Here is a 7,363-nt window from a genome sequence, read left to right on the forward strand (position 1 = left end):
GTATCAAAAAAAAAAAAAAAAAATTTGTGTGAAAAACCCAAAAATTAGTTATTTAGAAATAGAGAAAGTAATAAATAGTACCTAACCACATTTGGATTCAATGGATTAATTTGAGAATTGAGATATACTACGTATTAGGTTTTTTACTTTTTTTTTTTTCTTGACAGCAATTTATTGTCAAGGTTGGCTCCTCTTCATTTGACATTTTTTCCTGTTCAGAGTATACAGGCTAAATAAAATATTGTTGGAATTTGCTCGTGCTCAACCCGGTCTCGGTGCAAACTTAAATAATAGGTTTTTAGCCACACAGTACTTAACAAGAGAGAACAAAGCCATAAATTAACCACTTTGTTAAATAAATAAATATTTGATGTAAACTACCCATTTTCAACCTCCCTTCAGGCCTTCAGAGTCGTTTTCCATCTTTTTCCAATATCTGATATAAATTAAAATTTATATTTCTTTGGCACATATGAAAACTTTTAGAAACACACAAATAATGGAAATGTGAATACGTGATTCTGTTTGCTCAAAGAAAAAGAAAAGAAAAAAAAAAGAATAATATGTGACACTAAATAGAAAACACAATGTTACAAAAAATATAAAATCAAATATCACATTTTTAGTCAAATTTATTTGTTCTATCTATAAACATAATTTTACTTGCTGGTCTCATAATAGGTCAGTGATATGACTCTGATAGATTCAGCACCTATATTTCAATTCTACTTTTCTGCATGGACGACCTGACATTGACAAAACGTAGTACCACGTCAAGTCTTCTAGAGTGTTCTTACATTTTTAGTTGTCTGTATGATAGTACCATGTTAAAACGATATTTTAATTACATGATACTAAGGAAGTAAGGGGTATTCGGATAGTGTCTAACAGTTTAACCTCTAAGCTTAATTGACGTACAACGGGAGTTGTATAAAGAAAAGAATGGCGTATCCACTCGTTATTGTCTGCTTTTAATCTTTGTATAGGATTATAAATCCTAATAATCCAATTTTTTCATCAGAAATGAATTTTACTAATTTGGAATCAGACACAGTAGTCACTGTTGAGAGAGCTTGAGTTATTACCGAAGGAATCAGAAGGTAAAAATGAAAGAAAGCACTATTTGGGATTCTAGTTTTAGCAAGTATATCTGTCCACATGGTTGTTGCTTTCTCTGCTTATATATTCAAACCGTTTTTTTTCATTGTCGAGGTACCGGTAGATTCCAAACTTGAAGTTTAGTATCCTTATCAAATCTATTACCTCTTACATTGTTATCTTCTTCTTCTTATTTTTCTCACACTTTCTCGTACCCTTTTTACTAGCAATACTACATTGCTATAACGACCTCCTGAATTAGTTCACTTTCCAATAAATTATCGTATGCAAACCTTTTATATAAAATAAACCATTGATCGTTTTATGAAAAACATTTAATTAAGCGCTTATTTTTCACCAGTGTTAGCAAAACTGTAACATCTGTATTATTTAACATATGACAATGGTAGACATATTGCATTTATAACATCTGAATTATATTTTATCAACAAACCGGATTGGTTGCTTCTTAAAAACACATAACATATATACATTTTATCAACTATCTATGTATATATGTTAGCTTTTTGTATTTCCAATAATCTATGCCTACCCGACAAAAGATAAGAGTTAATAGATAGTTGAATAAGCATGTACTATTGGAGGAACCAAGACCGATGCCAATTCGAATTATAAGCCAAAGTCATAAAAAAACAAGTTTTGCTGAGACAACACGCCGCTAAACTTTACTATGATGGAGGGAAAGAAATGTTAAAAAGAGCTGAAAAGAAAAAGAAAAAAAGAATAAAAAGATCACTGAAACAAATCGACACTGTTGTTTAAATATTTGATATATAGAAGAAAAACAACATTTGATGAAAAGATGCGATCACCATCCAACGGTTTCGTCAAAACACTCAAAAAAACAAAAGTGATTATATTTCCTCCAACTTTGATTCTACGTGTTACACCTAAGTTAAATGTCCATTAAAGGACAACATTGATGCTGATGTAAACAAGTAAAGTTGTGATTGCTCGATCCAACATGTTAACGTGAGACTTTTCAGGTCATGGATTCATGGAATTCTTAATTGATCATTAAAATAGTTAGTTAGTTGGCACCAATAATTTTCAATGGCCACATTAAAAATAGTTTAGGCCATCCAATACTACCACCAGTAGTATCCCTAATTGGGGATAAGTACTCATTTTGTTTTCATTTTAAGCAATGTAGAAGATTTTTGCACAAAACTTAAGAATGTATATCATATAATTTATCCTTTTTTACATCAAATTAACCACCATTAAGTAAAACTAATTCAACCAGTAAAAAGCATAGTGCAGTATATAAACAATTAAAATGTTAAATGCATTGAAATTTTACATAAAGACTTGTAAACGTACACAATTTAAAGCATTATGGAACAAAAGGAGTACATTTCATCACTATCTAACCCACCCAAACACCATACACACTTGTAAAAGCGCTGGTTTTTCACTTTTAGTTATCATAAAGAAATAGTGATGGTGATAAACGTGTAAATAACATATAATGATAAAATATCATAAGTTAGTAACCACACATGTGCTTTCTGATAGCATATTTGAAAAATGAGAATATTACCGTCAATAGCTAGTAGCCGCTAACCAAACAAGCACACTTGTAAAAGGTAAAAACGTCGGTCTTTGGAAAAGTGTCTATGTTTGGCTATCAAATAATGAAAGCTGAATTAGGATATACTTTGGTTTTTACTTTTTAAAACAGAATTAAGTAACAAACCGCACTATACGCGGGATAAATTGACTTAAATAAAATTATTATTTGAAATTTAAGGTATTATAATAATAATTTTATACATATTTTTTTATATTCAAATTTACATTTAATTATTTTGTGTAAAAATGTATTTTACCCGTGAAATGTGAAAAATAATGTTAATTATTGTGATAATTGTGATAATGTTATTTATTTTTTAAGATTATTGTAATAATTAATTTTTAATATATAGTCTCTTTGTTTCATAAAGAGTGTCATTTTAGAATTTTTGTTTCACAGAGAGTATTATTTTACATTTCCAATGCACTATTTTATATTTTCAATATATATTTTTCATTAGATTTTCTAGTTTTACTCTTAATCTATGACTAAATTAACCTATTAAACATTTATTAAATAAGGACATATATATATATATATATTAATATTTTCTTAATTTGTGTGAAATGTGTCAAAATGACACTTATAGTGAAACAGAGGGGGTACTTGAATAGTCATCAATTTTTTTTAAAATCGGAGAATAAGTTTTTTATTTCAAAAAATTAAATAGATGAATAATTTTTTTAATAGTTTATGAAATGTAATTTACTTTAAATAATTAAATATGTTATGAAAATGATAATTAAAATATTAACTATATTTTCTTTTTTAATAGTTGATGAAGTCTTTAATTTTAAAAAACTAATAGAAAGAAACATTACTTTATATATTCTAATGACACAATTATATAAATAATAATGAAATAAAGATTTTCTTATACTCCCTCTGTTTCACAAAGAGTGTCATTCTGAAGATTTTTCTTTGTTTCACAAATAATGTCACTTTACAATTCCAATGCATTATTTTATATTTCCAATGCATCTTTTACTTTAGATTTCCTAGTTTTACCCTTAATTTATAACTAAAATAATCTATTAAAACCTTATTAAATAAGGGCATATATGTATATTTCAATGTTTTCTTAATTTGTGTGAAAAGTGTCAGCATGACACTCTTTGTGAAACGGAGGGAGTATATTTTAATGGCACATTTAATAAATCAAAAGACTTATTTTTGTAAATATGTTTATCTTGAGATGATTAATTGCAATTAAATCTCCAAATCGCTTTGGCGACGATACATTAACATTTTCAACAAAATGTTTCTCTATTAATATATAGGGGATAGTATTACTCCATCGTAGTAGAAGTAGTATATACAATTACATATACAGTAAATTTAATGAGATCGTCGCTCATACTTTAACTTGTGTAGTTACTTTTGGTTAATTTATAATAAAGTAGGTAAAGAATTAATTATTTATTTAGATAATAATAGTTCTAAAATCAATGAAAATAGTTAAAGTTTATTCAGTTTTAAACCCAAAATAAACTTGAAAACCTGAAAAATAAGAGTGTTCAAATCAAAACCAAATGAAAGTATACATAGGTTTTAGTTTGGTAACTATTTTCTCATTAAGCAAAAGAAGTTTGAAGAAAGTGAACCAAATTAAAACCAAGTGATGGTGGTTAAGTGATTTCTATTTGATGAGGAGTTGTACTATAGGTATAAGTCAAAGATCAATTCCCATCAAAACGTAAATCGCATAATTTGATCGGTAGGAATAATGTCATGATCTTACAGTACATGAGATTACACAAATCTACTGAACAACGCTTGGTTGACGAGTGGAGTGAGTGATATAGGCCTATAGGGGTGTCAAACTGTCAATAGCGTCTGGGACGCTACAACGTTTCAGGTTCGATTATCCTGTTACGCGAAACTAACACATATTTTTCTGGGCACCTTTATATGGATATGGGCCTATCTAACGGTCTATTTGAATATCCGGAGAAAAGGTCTATTTATTGGCTGCACCTCTCCCAGAGATTAGTCTCGGACTGCTTGGGGATTTACTCTGAGTTAAACTATCAATAGCTATGTCATATAGTACAGTAACGAAGAACATTTTGGACCAAAAAAGTTAAAAAAAGAGAACGCGTTACCATATTAGTTTTAAAAAGAAAAATTATAGCCAAATGGAATTAAGATCTGGAAGTGAAAGGATTCGATCGATGTACTCAAAAATCCTATAGAAACGAAAGCAAGCAAAAAGCCCACATTCTCAATTTCTCAATTTCTCAAATCTCACTTCTTCATCTTCTTCTTCTTCAGACTCTCTCTTACAGAGATATTATATTAGTCTCTTCTTCCTCCTCTGGATCTCTTTGTCGGCGCCAGATTCTGCTCGAATCTGGGTTTAGTGTTTTTTATTTATTTATTTTAAAAAAGGTCGATTCAGAAACGGTGGAGGAGGATTGGGTCGGGTGGAGTAAGTAGCGAAAGATATGAGGCGTTGGCCGGTGGATCACCGGCGGCGAGGTAGAAGGAGATTGTCGAGTTGGATATGGTTTCTCCTTGCTTCTTTCTCTCTCGCTGGATTAGTTCTCTTCATTGTTCAGCATCATCACCATCAACAAGATCCATCTCACATATTACTTGTATGTCTCTCTCTCCCTCTTTCTTAATTTGATCTCGGAAGCTAATGGATTTGATTTGCTGAGATTCGAGTTTTGCTTTACTCATCATCCCTTATGTTAAAATCCTGGATCTTTTTGTGCTGACAAGGATTGTTTAATCTACTGGAATTGTAACCTAATTTGATCAAGTTTAAGTTTTTATTTTATTTTTCAATTAAATTTGATATTTTTAAGCTCCCCATTGAGTAGACTTTTACATGTGTGAACCTCTGTTGTTTTCGTTATTGGTGTTATTAAGCTCCCAATTGAGTAGACTTTTAGATTTGAGTTTTGCTTTTGGTTATTGGTGTTACTTGAAGATATTGTGGCTGGCTGTTCTAGTTTCTTATTTGTTTGTTGCTTTCAAAGAGTGAGTGCAAAAGCTCATAAACACACAGCAATTCTTCTGTCAGATGCATAGCCTAATCTCTTGCATTACTGACATTTCTTGATCATATCTATACCTTTATATTGTTTTTTATGTTTGATTTAAACACAAGAAATAGTTAAGAGTTGATTGCTGGTAAATTTGAAAGATAACAATGTTGTTGGAGGTGCTTTTATGTTGTGTAATTTAGAGTTGCAGTTGGGAAGGATTTGTGTTTAAGTTAGGCTCGTCTGTTACAAGGACAGGCTGTAGTTATATCAGAAATTGGTGATGTTCATGTTAACTTCATTTACTAAGCATATATTGACACTGGATGAATCTTCATAATGGATTTTCTTCAAGTTCTTTAAACATGGAAACATCTGATGGGAATGAATATGAGCACAATGAAAATATTATGTGATTGGGAAATGCTACCAGCAGAGAGACTATCCAAATTTCATGAGAACTTGTTGGGATTTCTTAGCCTAGCCAGGACTTTGAGAACAAAATCTTTCCTTTTCTGGACAATTTTGTGTGTGTCATATCCACTGTGTAAGATTGGTTCTTTCGATGGTTGCCTTTTGGAAAACTTACTCTTATTTTCTTGTCTTTGATAGGAGAGAGACACGAGCATCGAAAAGGTATCTCCTCCCCGTTTAAACATCACAGAAGAGGTCACAAGTGCTTCCTCATTCTCTAGGCAGTTAGCAGAGCAAATGACGCTTGCCAAAGCTTATGTTTTTATAGCCAAAGAGCACAATAATCTTCATTTAGCTTGGGAATTGAGTTCTAAGATCAGAAGTTGTCAGTTCTTGCTCTCAAAAGCAGCAATGAGAGGACAACCTATTTCATTAGATGAGGCAAAACCGATTATTAGTGGTCTATCAGCTCTTATCTTCAAAGCACAAGATGCACATTACGACATAGCCACCACAATGATGACCATGAAATCTCACATCCAAGCCCTTGAAGAGCGTGCAAATGCAGCCACCGTTCAAACCACGATATTTGGGCAATTAGTTGCCGAGGCAGTTCCAAAGAGCCTCCATTGTGTGATGATCAAGCTCACATCTGATTGGTTAGTAGAGCCATCTCGCCATGAACTGGCAGATGAGAACAGAAATTCACCTAGACTTGTTGACAACAACCTCTACCATTTCTGCATCTTCTCGGATAATGTGATTGCCACCTCGGTTGTTGTTAATTCAACTGTCTCAAATGCTGATCATCCGAAACAGCTTGTCTTCCACATAGTGACAAATCGAGTGAGCTACAAAGCTATGCAGGCCTGGTTTTTAAGTAATGACTTCAAGGGCTCAGCTATAGAGATCAGGAGCATAGAGGAGTTTTCTTGGTTGAATGCTTCATATTCTCCTGTTGTTAAGCAGCTGCTGGACTCAGATGCAAGAGCCTACTATTTCGGGGAACAGACAAGTCAAGATACGATTTCCGAGCCAAAAGTGAGAAACCCAAAGTACTTGTCATTACTGAACCATCTCAGATTTTACATTCCCGAGATCTATCCACAGCTAGAGAAGATCGTTTTCCTAGATGATGATGTTGTTGTTCAGAAAGATTTGACTCCACTCTTCTCCTTGGATCTCCATGGAAACGTCAATGGAGCTGTGGAAACATGTCTTGAAGCCTTTCACCGTTATTACAAGTATCTAAATTTCTCGA

At 32.0% G+C, this 7,363-nt stretch overlaps 1 pseudogene; it reads left to right on the forward strand.

The window, feature by feature from the left end:
* LOC104756198 lies at positions 4,824 to 7,272 on the forward strand (annotated as a pseudogene).

The sequence above is a fragment of the Camelina sativa genome, chromosome 17 (assembly GCF_000633955.1).
Source record: "Camelina sativa cultivar DH55 chromosome 17, Cs, whole genome shotgun sequence".
Lineage (NCBI taxonomy): Eukaryota > Viridiplantae > Streptophyta > Magnoliopsida > Brassicales > Brassicaceae > Camelina > Camelina sativa.